Source organism: Nymphaea colorata, chromosome 7, assembly GCF_008831285.2.
Source record: "Nymphaea colorata isolate Beijing-Zhang1983 chromosome 7, ASM883128v2, whole genome shotgun sequence".
Lineage (NCBI taxonomy): Eukaryota > Viridiplantae > Streptophyta > Magnoliopsida > Nymphaeales > Nymphaeaceae > Nymphaea > Nymphaea colorata.
The window spans coordinates 24310156-24328397 of NC_045144.1; the positions used below are offsets into that span (position 1 = coordinate 24310156).

Consider the following 18242-nt stretch of genomic DNA (forward strand, 5'->3'; position numbering starts at 1 on the left):
TGTAGCAGCACACATCCGTGAAGGCTATTTTCAATGACGTTTTATTTTGGACATGTTGACTTAGACGACAAAACATACTTTCACGACGTCCTTTTTTAAAACGCTCGCGAATCTGTCTTACTTTTGTAAGTGTTGACGCGTTCCGTTGTCCCAGCACGGACGATATCTGATCATGGCGTTATCACCACTTTCTGGCGCGCAATGGGGCAGACAAGACGCCGTTTCATCTTCGAGCAATGGTGTTGAGGGAACGTGAGTTCAAGAGCATCTTTCACTTTTGTTGGTCTTCTCCAGCGGTTGATCGGCCGGCAGCACTGAGGATCAACTTCAAAATAACACAAAGGAGGTTGCGTAAGTTCCATAACTTACAAGCTTGGGAAGAAGAGCTTCTCTTCCTTTCCCGCTCCAGCAGGATTCTGAGATCACCACGCATGACATGGCTCGCCGTATGTCGGATCTGTCATCTCTAATTTCTGAATGGCGTACGCGTGATGAGATCCGCCGGCGCGCGTGTTCCCGAATCACATGGTTAAAGCTTCAGGATCAGAACAATCGCTTCTTCCATTGCATGGCCTCCATGAGTTTTCGCAAGTCTAAGAGGGGCAGACTTCTGCGGAAATGTTGGCTGTTTTCAACTTGGAGAGGCATTTGGTTGCTAAGTTATGATGTTATTTTCCGTGAAAGAAAGGTAAATCTAAGAGCTCTGTTGTTGGGCATAATGTTCCATGTTTCTGTCCTCGTTTGCAGGCACAATTCTCATTCATCATAAGGCTGATCACCGGGTTGTTCTTTTACAACTTATGCATAACTCTCTTCTTGTTTTCGCATTTGGTTGGCTGGTTTTCTCTTAAGTTTTGGATGTTAGATTACATCTGTATGCTTTCTTCCTCCAACTTCTGTTGGAAGCTAGTAATGTTGAGTAAATTCTCTCTCTCCCTCTCTTGCTCTGAGAATGAGGAATTTGTTTTTTTCCTCTTCCCCTTTTTTTGCTCATTATGTTGATTGAAGGTCTTATGTTAACCCCAGCACCATGAGACGATCCATGAAAGGGCAACCTCATCCCCATGAAGTGCATGGTTGCATTAGGAGGCGGCGGTATGATTCTCATCTCTTTTTATGGAGAAACTTCAAGTGCTTCAGGATTTCCAAGCAATTCTCATCTCTTCTAATCTCTTAAATTGCTTGCTTTCTCCTCTTCATTATTATTAGCAATATGTTAATTAAAATTTATTTAACATACATGTTATTGAAATGTTACATTAATTTGTAGGCTCAACATAATGAAGCAATATTCCAACTTCCTGAAGACATAAGAGATGAGCTATCTCTAAATGATGTCTTGTCATGGGTGATGGGACCAGACAAATTTGGACGAGTGCATACTTATGGAATGAGGGTAAAACCATCACAAGTTTTTGATGCAGTTTCTAGTCAATGTGAACTAATGACACAAAGTGTGAAATTGAGAGGAGTATGGTGATCTATGCAATAAGGTGCATAATGTAGAAAGCAATCATACTCACCAGATGTGCAAATTAGAAGCTAGACAAGTTGAAAAGATACATGACTTTGAAGCCATACATGCAAAACAAATAAACAAATTATGTATCAATGTACTTTTTAATTTCTATGAAAAGTAGATAAGTATATGATTTGTTAGGGATAACACTTCTCATGTTCATTTTATAGGTCCGAAGATGGCTTAAATATCACGTGCATATTGGCAATGATTTTTTTTTTTTGTGAAAACAAATTGTTTGGTGTTAAATAATTTGAGCTTTACCACATAATTATAATTTGTAAATATATTTGTGGAAATACATATCTTTTGATATGTGAAAGACTAGTTTTCATGTTACTGAAAGGTAGATTAGAAATCTAACTTTTCCCCTCTCCCAATGATTTACAACATGCACTCTTATTCTAGTTTCAGCACCTTTCTTCTCTATCTCTCTGAAAATTTTGCTGATATGCTGGTACTTAGGTAAGGCATAGGATCCAATCTAAGCCATGCCAACCGGGCAAGGAGGTGCAAGTAGCACTGGTATTGCCTTCTTTATCGTACCAGAGATGGTGTTCTGCTGATATGTAGCTCTTTTGGTTGAGAATCTGCCTTCGAGTCCAGAATTCTCAAGGGGACTGCCTTTGCAGCACTAACTTGCATCTTTGTTGTGGGTAATTGACTTTTTGCTGTTCTCCCTAAGTTTATTTCTCTTTCTTTCATATATGATTGTACCTATGATTGATTATGTTAATACTTATTGCTTATTTCATTTGAACCAAGTCTAAGTTTACCTTCTTGGTTATTTCATTTGAAGGCCATTGGTTTGAGGATGAAATGTTGAACTCATATGTAATTGGGTCCCTGAAGCATGCTACAGGGAACTCCACAATCATGAAGGAAACCATGGATCTTGGTCTTAGACAATGGTAGATGGCAAGCCATGCAATCTAACTATCTCATCAATATATAGATCAACTAATAAATTTAGAAAATTGAGACTCCGGATTGGCAGAAAATGAGCTAGCTTAATCAATATATTGATTGTCACCCAGATGACATCATGTCATCTCCTGCTTCTCAGTAGTCCCATAAAAAAATGTGGTAATATCTTCCCATTTCCATTGTGGAATCCCAAGTGGTTCTAATAACTCACCCGACCTCTAATGTTCCGCCTTAACCTGTTGATATATCAAACATGTAGCCACAAAATTAGCAATTCGAACTTCATACCTGGCTACTAAAAGCTGCATTCATGTCTTCATTAATCTTGTTGCTGCCAGGATGAATGATATGTCACAAGCAATGCAACTCATCCAAAAGTCTCGTCTTTTGTGTTTACTCATCTGGCACAGTCTACCAGAAATTGGACCCTGCATTTAGGTCCATGGAAAAAGTTCGCTTTCCAACTCTGACTAAGTCTTCATTTGTGCATACTTTGGACTCTTATTCTGCTTCTGCAGAATCATTTCTAATAAATCAATTTGTACTGAGGCATAAAGGAAAACCATACCTCGATTATCTGTAAATGGATTCCACGTTGTCAAATCCTCTATAAGTTTCCATGTCTGATGAACTGGGTTGTGTACTAGTGCCCTAGATTTGTGATTTAGTGCATATGCTACTACATTAGCTTTCCTAAGACAAAAAGAAAGTTTGAAATCATAATCCATGAGATACTCTATCCATTTACGCAGCAAAAAATTAAACTACTTTTGTGAAAAGAGATAAGAAATTTATGATTGTGAATACTTCAAACTCTACTCCATAAGACAATGGCACCACATTTTTTAAGGCATGCACCATAGTGCCCGACTCCAAATCATGGATAGAATAGTTCTGATCATATGGACTTAGCTATCTAAATTATAGTATCAATACCCCACCATCCAATTCTGGAAGCATCAGTATAAACTACAAGTCCCTTTGTGCCTGATGGTAAAGCCAAAACAAGTGTCATTGTCAACCTCTATTTAACGTCTACAAGTTCTGGTCACATGCCCCCGACCACACAAACTTACTTCTTTCTTAAATAATGGAGTCATTGGCAAAGCTATTTGGGAGAACCCCTAATAAACTGCTTGTAGCATCCTACCAATCCAAGAAAAGCTCGTACCTCAGTAGGAGCTGTAGGGCTCATCCACTTTTGTACTGCTTCTACCTTAGCTAGATCCACTGCCACTTCCTGACTATAAATAATATAACCCAACAATTCAAATTTTTCCAGCCAAAACTCACACTTATACAATTTAACATACAAATGTTGCCTCAATGTATTTAATACCATAGAAAGATACTCATCATGTTCCTCATTTGATGGAGAATAAATCAATACATCATCAATGAAATAATCACAAATTTGATCTAGGTAATTTCTAAATACTTTATTTATTAGGTCCAGAATAGTAGAAGCATTAGTCAGCCCCAAAAGATAAAACAGGAAAGTTATAATGGCTATACCAGGTTTTGAACGTAGTCTTAGACACATCTTCCTCATTAATACACAACTGATGATAACCTGATCAAAAATCAATCTTGATAAATACTCACGCATCTTTTAACTCATCTAGTAAATCTTCTGTGTGAGACAAAGGGTACTTATTTCTAATGGTTATCAAATTCAGCTTGTGATAATCGATACACAAGTAAAGGAAGCATCCTTTTTTCTTACAATAATAGTGGTGCACCCTAGGGAGACACGTTAAGGCAAATGTAGTCTTATCTATCAATTCTTGCAAGGTTCTTCAACTCCTCAAACTAGATAGACGTCATCATCTAAGGCGCCTTCGAGTCTAGTACTGTATCTAAGACCAAATTGATCGAGAACTCATCACCCTAGGTGGTGTTCTAGAAGACCTTTAGGGAACACATTCACAAACAATAGAGATCTTTTAAGGCTGGGGTTACTCTGCCATCACTCTTAGTAAGCTCACATGTAAGCAATCTCCTCTAAGTGAATGTTTTGCTGCACCGCAGTGTAACGACTGCCAATTAAGATGACGCCCTACGTTTTTAGCCTAGAATTCCACAAATTGACTTCAAAAGTACAAATAAGCATACACTTAGCATGACAATCAATATAGGCATCATACTCATAAAGCCAATACACACCCAGAATTACATAAAAACACTCTAAATCCATAGTGATAATTGAGTAGGACATACTGCTCGCGAGATTTCATTGGGTACATCAAACAAAGATTGGGTACAATAATCCTGAAACCCAATAACAATGGCTCTCAGAAGTTTATAAAGTATAGGTACAATATAAATATCAAGTAAAGTGGCTAATCTATGAGATATAAAGGAATGAGAAGCACCAAAATCAAATAAAACATGTTCAATGAAAGAATATACAGGAAATGTAACTTCAATCACATTGAGGCCAGGAATCTAAGGTAGTCAACAATCGTTGAATGGCAATGTTCTCAACCCTGGGAATTGGATGAATAGCAAGAATAGGAACTGCAATAGGTGCTGCAGCTGGCTGTGCAACAACCACCTTAGTCTATCACATAGGGGCCGGCATGAGGGCTAGAATAGCCCGGTGAGCGTACGCAGGGTCTCAAGAATGAGTACCTTGTCAGCAGGCTGTTGCTTAGCTGCGACTTCCTGCTTGACCTATACTCTCCCTCTCAAGACGCACAAGCCTTTGCAATTCCCTACTCGACATCATGAATAATACTTACAAATCAAAACACTGATATCATAAAGAAACTAGAATTAGCACTATCATAACATTACAACTAGTAACAAAGAGAAACAATAACAAAGATATTGAAATTAAATTAGTACTACTAATCTCACTTGGCTACTGGTGCTTGGGATCGTTTGATTGTCTTAGGGATAGAGGGTGCTTTGCTACCAACTTTTATAATGATGCTACTTACAGCCATACATTTCATACAAACATAATGCAACATGTGTATGGATGCATAGTATATCATATTGGCCTTTGCAACTGGTGAATGGCACAATATGGTGCAACACATATGATTCATGCATAGTGTACCAGATTTGCGTCCAAAATTAGTGAATACTGTGGCATGTTCTATATCACAATATAAAAACAACTAGCATAATTGGTGTGTGGATCGACCTGTCCTAAGTAGACCTGTGCTGTACTCTATTAGAGTGACCGGTCGGTGGGTGTACTGTGAAAAACACATGTAACATGTATAATAATACCTCATATCCGAAAGATAAATCACAACACAATAACAATATAAAAATTTATCATCCTACAAGGCTATATGTACACAAAGCATTCCCTTAACCAAAATAGGATACGGTTTAGTGCCAGTTACATTGCCAACTATCACCCTCTATTTTGATAGTATCACGATCTTGAGCCACAACCCTTCTTAGGGTGAGTACTCAAAACCAAATAAAAATAAGGATCAGAGATAATTCTAAGTATGGCCTATCCCTAAGGCCTACACATACATCATCCATTTAGACATAAATAACATAGGTAGAAAAATGGAGACGCCAACATCTCAGTTATTCCATTTGAGCAATAAATAGTCAATACAACATAGAGTACACATTCAAACACATAACTCTATGCACTGAGTGACAGTATAAGTTCTGATAGGAATGTAAGGCTCCACAAGACTGTTGCATAGTTTACAATCATCACACACAACAATTGAGTCCCTGAAAAACCTAGGGTAACCATATCCAATAAGGCTAAGCTAACTATAGCTACTGCAGCAGCACGACCCATACTCTATGTGGGGATGGGATCCTTGCTAGTGGCCTGCGTGATGGGCTCCTTGCTAGTGGCCTGGGTAAGAAGCACTTCATCCATTCTTACAACACGGGCCCTGTGCCACCCACCTAACTGCTTTTATAGTGGGTTCGAATAATATCCAATCAATACGATTCATTCATATTAAATCTGGCCTTAGGGGTTGCCCTAATTTCAGCTCATGCTCAAGTAATCAATATCATATCATTAAGAAGGAATCAACAAAACATAACAATGCATCAAGAGAATGCATACACACACACACACACACACACACACACACACATATATATATATATATATAGATATAGACACACACACACATATAGACACACATATACACACGCCCATATGACCAATAAGGCTTGTAATCCTGAAATCATAATCATGTAGCCATAGCTAAGCCTGTCTGTCTACACATATGCAGCCCATGAGGCCTCTTATAGATGTCCAACTCACTTATAAATCACAGTCGCACCAATTGCGATTCCAACCTCTACCTATCAGATATCTAGACTATACCCACATACCATATCATAAGATGCATGTTTAAATAGGATGCAACAAGATTCACAACAAGTCACACAACATGTAAAATCTGAATCCCTACCCTCTCTAAGGAGAACCACTAAGGTATTTCCTAATGATACACTTGCAGCGATCAAACGACACCACTAGTGCTTCTGGGGCTTGCTAAGTGCCTCCAAATCGACTAATTCTGCAATCGTGCATGCGAGGGCAAAAATGACAAGTAATCATTCTAGTGTGCTCTTGTGTGCACAACGAACTCCAAATGAGACAAGGTTGATGTTTACATATAAAGAAGTCTAAAACATGCCAAACTTACAACCAATAATGGTGCCTTGCCATGCAATGGTTGTAGCCCAGGTAAGTATGCCGCAACTCGGCCATGGCCGGGCAGCACAACCAGCTGTGGGCATCTGCCGGCTACCAACAAAATGGCTTGAGCACTTCAAAAACTGTATGGGGTATCTATTATCTTTCAACATGCAAGATGCATCCGTGAGGTCAATTTCTCTAAAAACATGCCCAAAGGGCTATTTTCACAAACTGGCAAGTTGGAGTTTGTAAATATTCCAATCAGAGTCGTTTTTAATCAAACAAAAGATATCAATATTATATAATATTAAAAAATAATGATTCCTAGAGTATGACTCGAAATTATGCACTAAACGAATCAAAATCAATTCCAAAAACAAAAAGAGAAACCCCAAGACACCATACCTGAATTAAACTCTGACTTTTAACAATTTAGCTTTCAAAAAACTATTAGAAGACTATCCCTGAGGTCACTAGCTTCTTCTTTTCCCTTGGCCCTGGCTAAAACGAATCCCTCTTCCAACTCTCTCCTTTTTCTCCCTCTCTCTTATGGTGGGAGATGGAACTCGGCCTCCCCTTTAATTGTTTTCCTTTTCAATTGTTATAAACAATTTTCAGCTTTTTAAATTTAAACTCAAAAGTTTTAATAACTTCTAATTATGTTTTAGTTTAAATTAGACACAGATTAATTAAGGTTAGTCTACTTATAATTAAAGCACATTGTAATCTTGTTTGAGATAATTAACCCCCTTATAAATGAACTTATTAATCCACTACTAACTCGTAGTTAAATTCCTTAAGAGTATCTGACATTTGCAGATAAACAGCTCACCAGTTTTTAAAAACAGCATTTATGTCTTCCAAAATTTGAAATCCAAACTTACCAATAAGATAATAAGGATAAGTTGATGCAAAAAATATATTATGTTGACCATTTTTTTTTATTTCAATAGTGTTTCTCCAATAAGGAAAAATGAATGGCTCTTATATTATCAACATTTTTCATGAAAACAACTTGATTCAAAACATGTTTTATATCAAAATAGTTTTAATAAATATATTAGCATGTTTATAGCTCATTTAAGATAATTTTTTAGAAAAAAAATTAAAGGGTCTGGTTTTATGCCTGATCTAACTGTCTGGTTTTTACAAATTTCTGAGAGAGAGAGAGAGGAGGAGAGAGAGAGGAGAGACAAAAGAATGTGATCTTTGATTTTACCAATGCACTGTTATTAAATCCGATGTACAGTTTTGAACATGAGCTAGTGTATTCATTAGCTAATGATGTCTACTTGTTGCAGATTCCTTCAAACTGAGAGTGAGCCCTATAAAAATTGTCTTCTCCACAACGTCAATGCAGATCTCAATGATGATCTCTTCTTTAGCATAGCAAACCACACTTTCGTTGTGGTGGAAGCTGATGCTACCTATGTGGTGCCTTAAAGAGAGATGTGCTGCTCATAACTCTAGCTCAAGCCACCAATGTCCTCCTCCAAGGCAAGCCTAACATGCCCAACACTGCTAACATTTTTCAGTAACTGGAACCTCTTCTCCCTTGTTCCATATTTGCTTACCTCTTGATTTTCCAATGATAAAAAAATGTACACACAAGAATGCATAGAAGCAGGTCAACTTACAAGCTGCTTGACTGTAACACCACATTGGATTCTAGTAATATTAACAATCCTATCCATCTTAAATTTTCTCAGATAACAATATGGCGACAGAAATTCAGAATTACCCAACAAGTATTAGAAGAAGTACCAAAGGCATGTCAACATACTAGTCTATATGCTTGGAAACAAGCATCAAATGTTGGACAGGTAACATCTGCAGCCACTTGGGTCCCATTCATCAGGCATAAGGGGCTGGTACAATGTTGGCCATGGACTTTAACTTTATCAGCCGCAGTTGCAAATTTTTTTATGAGCCTTATGTGAAGCTACAAGAACCTTGAACTATTTATATTAAAAATTTACCACAATATTTGCCCATTTCTATTATGTAAGTGCATAGGACATGCATATCATGTTCACAATGCAAGCATTAGTGTCCTATGAAAAGTAAGATTTCCTAGGAACTGCCACAGATTCTTACACTTGAGATAGGTCAAAACAATTGCACTAAGCATGCTGAAAAACATGCTGAAGCCACATAGGTCTCCAATGCTGACCCAAAAAAATGTCTCCATAAACATTTCTCTTATTTTGAGGAAAGTCTTGCCAATTGACTCCTCATCTATGACACTCAATGTAATTGGCTGCACAAAGTATGAAAATCATATAAGACATCTTCAAATGCAGAAGGAATTGACTATCGTAGTGGACATAGTATAGTTGTTACTAGGTTGTACACCCCTCCAGTAGGGTACAGACCCACTCACTTATATATCAAGATCTCAAGTTCAACTATGCATGAAATTATAAGCAGAAGTAAATACAAAACCCAAACTAACCTGCATGTTTAAAGAGGGTAAGTATAAACATTCTGACATAAAAATATTAGAAATCGTTAAGTTAGATTGCAGATCAAGCAGGTTTGGATAATCTTTCCTTAAGAACTGAAGGAACAATAATTCCTATTTTAATTATTTTAAGTACCTGTTTTACAACATTTGGACTGGATAAGAAGTTACCATGATATGAGGAATAGCTCAGAGTCTCATACAAGTATAATTATAGATTTAAATTTGCATGATTCAACCAACTGTGATTTCATAATCTCATAATGATTGTGTATTAAGAACTAGAACTTTGAGATATATCTGACCGTAGGTTTCACTCTTAACTACAATTAAGTCCTCCTGGCTTTAACGTTCTTTTTGAGGTTGGTAGATGTCTGTTCCCTTTGGTGAATAGATATAAACTTATGAAATAATGCAAGGGAATCTTTAGAAGGGTGAGTAGAATAGCCTGGATGTCTTTTGTAATTGTTCTACCATTGAAGATAATTATGTTTTCCTGAGTGTGAGGATTCAGTTTTAGCTGTGTACCTTAATTTTAGCCCCAACATTAAAAGTCATGTAAGGCTGTCTGAGTTAGGCATACATAATTCATATTAGAAGGAACCAGAAAAAAAGGAACCCATGCCTATCCAAATAAGATTAGGCATTGTATGCCAACGAAAGTGCAACTACATGTTAATTTACACTTTGATTCAATGCCAATTTCTACTAACATTGGACATTTGAAAATCTGTCAAGACCAATTTCACATGTCAAAAAAAAATATGAGATTGAGTTGTGAGATAGTCATTCAAGTTAGGGAATAATTCTCATGAATATGCACCTTGAGAGCCAAGGAAACTTCCATCATTTAAGAGGGAAAAAAGATGGATACTTGAACTACATAGAATTCTAAATGGGTCACTCTTGCAAAGGAAAAAGCTTAGCCTCATATACCTTCCACCAGGTTTTTCAACTTGTATGAGTTTCTAAAATCATAGTCACTATAGAACAATCTATGAAAATGCAAAAAAGGTATATCTACCTACAGAAATAAACCATCTTGACACAACTCTATTCAAGGGATTAGACTACCAAATTGAAGAAAGAGGAACAGAGAAAGAAGAAACAATACCATGTTTTTGTGAAAATTTCCATGGTACTATCAAACCTTCCTCAAAGGCATAGTTTATATAAATCACTAATATTTTTAATATATGCTGGGTTCACAATGTTCCCAAGGACGCAAGAACCTTGACATGGGCCAGGGAATACTCAACCAGCAAATTATGGAAGATTATTTCTCTCCAAATGCCTAACAAATGGTTCTCTGTAGTAGTTTTAGTAGAGAAACTCATGAACTTAGGAACTTTGTTTCAAAGGAGGCACCAGGTAATGTAGAAAATAATTGTCTGAATAGAGAGAGACAGACCATTTGTTTCTTGTAATATCATAGAAAAAAGCGCAAGTAAAAGTAAAGCCAAATGTTAGCCATGTTGCTATTATTATAAAAAGGAATCAATCCAATCAGATGGTTGCTAGTTTCAACCTCTATTATCAAACAACGAAGCTCTTTTTAACCTTTGATAGAATGGTCAAAGTAACTAAGCTTCTAAGACTATCTCTGGCTTAATGGTTAATGCAAAAGCCAATCTTTATTGCCAACGCTTTTCTTCTTAGCTTTTTTGCAAGGAGAAACTTGACACCTCTTTCTTCAGTTTTTTCTGTCAGATGCTCATATAAGTAATAAAGCATGGCAACCAGATGGATGTGAAACTAATACCTATGTCAAGGGAACAAAAATTATCTATGAATGTGGCATATTAAGCTTGTCAAAGGAGAAACTAGGTGTTAGTTGGAAGAACCTAGTCATTTATCAACAACTGACTACAAATAATAGCATTATCTGATGCTTTTTTGCCAAAGAAAAAGTTGAAAGTGTTGTTTGTCTTCAAAAGGCTAGCGATCATGAAGGCATTCTACAATTGTAACATTGAGATGCTCTCCAATCTTCATTCTGCGAGAGTTGATTGAATTATAATAGAACAAGTTAACGTATATTTTAGGTCAAGACATTACAAGTAGAAAACCAAGTCTACGAAAATTAAATATGAGACCAGTTATAATAAGATATTTCATGTAACTGACCGTGCAAAGTTCAAAGGAGCTTCAAAATGCTGATTAATATGAATCTACTAACATTTTTTTCATTCAAGGAGTTGGCGCTGCAATAGACTAAATGTTTACATTCTTCTTTGCCTATTGTGACCATCTCGGTGTTTCTTACAGTCCTCCTTTACATGTTATTTCCCAATCCCTAGAACATTACCCAAATTTTGTAGTGTGCATGTGTACATATATTATTTTCTAACTTTCTACTAGGAACCACAAAGCACATAAGGCATCATATGCAAAGAGACATTTACTCTAAATAGGAAATATTATGTCATTCTTGTCTTCTACTCTAAATAGGTTGGTCAGAATGATTTTTTTTTTCTCTTTCTCAGAGATGTGCAACAAGTGACACAGCTTCTTTTCTACCAGGATTATACATTTATGTCAATGCTAGGGAACAAAGAGACATAAAAAATGTCTTCAATGTGTCCACATTTTTTCAGTAACCAACATATTCATTGATATGTTTCGCTTTGTATCTCAAGCACCCAAGAATATTATGTCCTTCATAACACACAAACTAGCTCCAATGTACCAGAACTACATAATGTTTTAACAAAGAAAAACATTACACTTCCATAATACTTCATGCTTCTATTAATTTTACACAGTTAAAGTTTGTCCTCATTGTTGCATCGAATAATGCATGCATTTATTCAGCATTCAGCTGAAGATACACATTGGATCTATGAATGTCTTATCAAAATGATGATTTGCCTACGTATATTGGTAATGTAGGGGAAGAAAAGTAAAGTCATGTGTCTCATTGCAAAACAAGAGCTAAACAACTAAACTATGGGGAAAAAGTGGAATTTACAAACAAAAAATGAATTTAGCCATATAAATCTAAGTTTAAAAAGTGAAAAAAATACTGGAGTAAGTACAAGTGAATCTAGCTAACTCGTGCATCTATTATCATCAAAGAATTGTGAATAAGCATAAGATTGTTAAATTGAATATGTCATCCAAATTATAGCATTCTTGAATTATTGGTCCAAACAAATGGTCTTAAGAGAGTGACATGAGATCCTTCTCTTTATGACTACAGTTATCACCCCCAAATTTTCAAAAAAAGATTGTATTTCATTTTCACTCAAATGAAAATCTCAATTATTTTATTTGGATTTAATTTTGGGGCTTTAAGCCGACCCTAGAACCAAAACAAACTTTCATATTCTTATCTAAGTCCAATCATGAGATTTGATCCAAAACAAATCTCTAGACCCATGTTCGAGTCCAAATGCAAGATTCAAAACCAAAATCCAACTCTTGGATCCAAATTAGATCCAAAATCCAAGTTTACATTCAAATCGAGAATTCCGAACTCAAATTCCAAGGCAGATATACAAAAACGACAGAATTTGATGCTATTGAGTGTCACGTGCACATGCACGGACCTTCCCTTTGTTTTTTATGTCTTGTTCTAGCATCGTGACATGTTTTTGTAGCTTAAATCACTCACTAAATGCATTGGCGACCAATCAAACCCAATCCAAATTTAAAACGAGCCCAGAGTCAATAAAGACGGGTTACATGATTTCTTGCTCAATCAAGAGCATCGACTTCAATTACTTGCTCTAAAAGTCCTACACAAGTTGAATCTTCAGCAACTACCTTTTTTACTCAATGAGGAGGCTATGGTGGTCGTGGAAACTATAGTGGCCGTGGGGCAAATAGTGGCCGTAATGGTCATGGTGGCCGTAGCCGCTAGACCTGGGCATCGGGCCGGGCCCGCCCGTTTATTCAGTGCCGTTAAGGGCCCGGGTTTGAATCGGATCGGCCGCTACCCGCCCGTTGCCGGGCTGGGTACCAGGTCTGGTCAACCACGTCCGAGGCTCAACCCTGCCGGTTCTGTTAACTGCCCCATCGGGGCGGGTCGGGCCGAGACGGGCCGGGTCCATATAGGCTTTAGAAAAAGAAAGCTAAACTTTTAAATTGCTTTTTGTCAATATACTGGTTAATATCGACTTGTATTGGCCCGACTTGTTAGGCTACCTGCCGACAAGATATATGCTTACATATCAGTGAATACTTTACCCAAATTTTGACAGAAGGAAGGACTTTGTCCACTGCATTGGCGACTGGAAATCTGATACAATAAAAAGAAAAGATTGGACATTGCACAAGTTATATCCATTGTACGAGCAGAATGAGATATTGTGCATCAAAAGAACATTAAAAAGAGATATTCTGCATCTGATATTCTTTCACCTTTTTCTTTCAATTTCCACATCAAAACTTGAAAGTTCACACTAATACCACCACCACCACCAATTGCTAAACATGGTCAATCATCAACAAAAGCAGCAATATGACATGGATATCAATCATTATGTGTGCCATATCGACAACTTATCTATCATGCAGCACACAACACATCATATGGTCAACACCACCAGCAACCACCAAGGTCCATCAGCTCACCACACATCATACAGGTGCCATCATGATCATTGATTCATTAGCCATCACATTTAAATAACTAACATTAATTACCAGATCGCAGCAGAAACTAAAATTGCCAAAAAAACATAAAGATAAAAAGAGAGTTTGAAAATCAAAGGAAACATCTTCAGAGTCCATTAACAACCTTGAAATGTCCATCTGCAATTAACATGAAATTGAAATGTTAATAAAAATTAACAAGTGCTTGTCTGCATTGAATACTAAACATTAATTAAAAAAATTACCATGATAATCATGCATTGGATTAACTTTTCTTGTCATAATGGTGCTTTGCATCATGAGAACTGCAACACATATTAATTTAAGCATACTACTATGTTAATATGTAAAATAAATTAGATTGAACTGCAAATATCTTACATTTCACACAAGTTGTGGCATGCACATGCATATTATTAGTTACTGCTTATGGAAATTGGATCACAAGAACCAGCTGCACTAAGTCTTTTAAATGTATATGCTCAATGAAGAGGAAATGAGATAGGCAAAAGATTAAAAAGAAATTCAGACACGTTATCAGCATTCTTTTACACCTATGTAATGAAAAAATAAAATAGAAAAACTTAGGTGCAGATATAACATAAGAAGTTTCATCTTTCCGTATGCCTTGATCTCATAGAAAATTTAACCAATAAATCTAATATATGAGAATTCTCATATGATAACTGTCCTAAAAAATGGATAACTTACATAATGTAAAAGTTCTACAATAATGAAATAATGTAGCAAAAGAAACACAATAGAGAAAAAGACAACACAAGAATTTGAGTAAACATACATATTGCCACAAGACAGCTTGCTTGATCAGGACAGTAAGCACTATACAGAATTGGAGTTCAGGAACAGTTTCCGTCCAACATAATTTGGAAATAGTGTTTACCATCAGGACCAGTAATCTTCACTCTTTGGTAGTCCTTGGGCATAACATGTAGGCCAGGAAAGCACATGTAGATCCTTTCAAACAGGAAAATGTTTCAAAATTACAAATAAATGATCAGGTGATATATGTTGTCAATACATCCATGTTAACTACAAAATAAGTGTGAGAAGGAAAAATATGCAATAGTGTGAAGAACATGAAATGCAGAGCACGTCTAGCTCTTGGAGTATGTCATATGGATATATCAATCTGCCCAACATACCCATTGTGTGCATGCAAATGCATATTATTAGTTACTACTTATGGAAATTGGATCCCAAGAACCAGCTGGAGGAAGTGATAATCTGCAGTTGAAACGTGAGTTCAAAGCATTCATCTATGTGTGTGAATGTGCACAACATGCAAGCTAAGGCAGCTACAGATAGAAGACTTGCACTTGAACTATGCCAAGAGGCGAGCAATATCAAGGACAATCTTTTCCAGTGCTGAAACAACAGGTTGCATACCACAAATGTGCCAAAAAAACAAACAGATGTATCGAAAGAGACAGATGAACCAAAAAAAAAAAGAAACAGATGTACCAAAAGAAACATATGATACAAAAGAAAATGGCAAAAAACAGATATTGAAAAAACGAAACTAACATATATAGGAAGGAAGGAAGATCTAAAAACTGACAGAAAGAAAACAGAGGACAAACGAAAGACGGGAACATTAAGCCATCTCAAGTATTTAACTAGTAGCCGTGGAAGGAATTCTTACCCTGCTGGACAAACTCTCAAGGGCAAAAGAATTCTGAAAATCAGCAGGTTATATGTCAATTTTGTGGGGGTAGAAATCATACTATGCAAACGTGCTATGACATACCTAAGGCCTTTATGGCCATGGCTCTAAATGGAGGTTGCGACAATGCTTGGCACCCTGATAGTGGTGCGACCCACCATGTGGCTCATAGTGATGACCCCATGGAAGACAAAGTCGATTACCAAGGTGGAGAAGGAGTTCTTGTAGGCAATGGTGCTAAGGCTCCAATTTCTCGTATCGGTAACATATTTCTCAACTCAATCTCTCGTTCCTTTCAGTTTATGAATGCAATGCATGTGCCAACAATCACAAAAAATCTTATATCTATCTCTCATTTTACGAAAGACAACAATTGCTTGGTGGAATTTAATGCTAATGGATTGTTGTTAGAGATTTGCGGACAGGGGCAGCTCTTTTCAAGGAAAAACTAAGGATGGTCTATACGTATGGACTAATGAAGCCAGCAAAGGATCCAAGCGTGCGCTTTTTGTGCAACATTATAGAAGCGTCAATCTTTGGCACCAACAACTAGGTCATTCTCACTTGGAATCATTGAATTTACTAAGAAAAATAATTATGTGCCTTTGAATGATAGTAAACTTGATTTCTATTCTAGTTGTGTCTTGACTAAAATGCACTGACAGCCATTTGCTTTTAATTTAAGTACTAGCATTCATCCACTTCATTTACTTCATGCTGATCTTTGGGGACCTACCCCAACATGCTCTAGAGAAGGCTACAAATGTTATCTATTGATTGTGGATGACTTTTCACGTTTTAGTTGGATTTTCCCCTTTTAGAAAATCTGACATGCTGCCATGCTTTCAAATTTTAAGATGCTTGTGGAAAAACAATTGGGACATGAATAAAAATTTTCATAGCAATTCTGGTGGCGAGTTTCTAAGCAATGATTTCGCAAATTTTTTCAGCTCAAATGGAATAAAAAGATCGCTTTCTTGCGCCACACGCCTTAACAAAATGGGGTTGTGGAGAGAAAACATCTTCATGTTGTTGAGACCGACTTAAGCATGATGGTTCATGCATCTCTTCCTCAACATTTTTAGGTTGACTCTTTTAGAACAGCAGTTCACATTATCAATCGATTGCCTAGTTCAGAACTCGAAAATAATCTTATTTGAAATTGTTTTCAAGGCTACCCCTCAATATGATTATTTTCAAGTTTTTGGATGTACATGCTATCCCTATCTTGTGCCATAAGAGGTCCAAACTCTCTCCAAAATCCAAAGCTTGTGCCTTTCTTGGCTATGGGAGTGTCATAAGGGATACATATGTTTGGTTCCTATTACTAACATGGCCTTTATTGGCAGACATGTTGTTTCAATGGGACCATTTTTTATTTCATAGATGTGGTTTTCCAACCACTGAAATGGATGTTTGGAAAATGGATTTCCAATCATCTAGACATGCCTTCAGCTCAAACTCAAAAAGAAGACAACTCGAAGAAAGCTGATCTGGTCCAAATGGATCCAAATATATAGTCTTACCCAGTCCAAATTTATGGGAAGAAGATCAGACTCAAAACAACCAGTTGACAAATTCAATTGATAAAAGTCATACTTATGGGATTCAAGAAAATGCTATTGATCAATCTCCTCCAAATCTCACCATTGATGTCTCAAGTAGGACTCACCCACGATCAGAAGGTCCCATGATGGAACTAGGCGACCCAAGGTTTACATGGCTGCTACATCTTTGAAAGAACGAGAACCAGCAAGTCTTGAGGAGGCTTTAAAAGACCCACATGGATCAAAGCAATGCAAAGTGAAATGGATGCCATTTACAAAAATCAAACTTGGGTCCTTGTTGCATACCTAAGGGAGTTAATGTAGTTGGATGTAAGTGAGTCTTTAAAATCAAAAGATGTTCAGATTGGACCATTGCTCACTACAAGGCTAGACGTGTGGCCAAAGGTTATACCATAGGGAATGAATTGATTATATACAGTCCAGTGATAAAACCTACCACTATATGGGTCGTCCTCTCTATTGTTGTGTCCAAAGGTTGGATTATCCATCAATTGGATGTTAACAATGCATTTCTTCATGGGATTCTAAAAAAGGATGTTCTCATGACTCAACCACCAGTATTTAAGAATACTGGTAGTCACCTCAAAAAGGCACTTTATGGCTTAAAGCAAGCACCCGTGCTCGGTTTGAAAGACTCAAAGCATATCTTTTTGAAATTGGGTTTAGGGAGTCATCAGTTGACACTTCACTTTTTGTTAGAAAAACCCAAGATAAAATCATCTTTCTGCTTATATATGTAGATGATATAATTATTATAGGAAATAATCCTTACAAAATTCGAAGGATTATACGTAGTTTTGGACAAGCCTTTTCCATAAAATCATGAAAATATT

General features: G+C 36.8%; 1 long non-coding RNA gene across 3 annotated transcripts; it reads left to right on the plus strand.

The window, feature by feature from the left end:
• The first annotated feature begins 247 nt into the window (after positions 1–247).
• Positions 248–8521, plus strand: LOC126410260 (uncharacterized). 3 transcript variants are annotated; one of them, XR_007573928.1, is made up of 5 exons: positions 248–688; positions 1027–1095; positions 1271–1396; positions 1985–2175; positions 8396–8521. It is a non-coding gene; the product is annotated as an uncharacterized LOC126410260 (long non-coding RNA). The 3 variants fall into 3 exon arrangements; XR_007573930.1 differs by lacking the exon at positions 1271–1396; XR_007573929.1 differs by lacking the exon at positions 8396–8521 and having other exon boundaries at positions 1985–2279.
• Positions 8522–18242: the final 9721 nt, after the last annotated feature.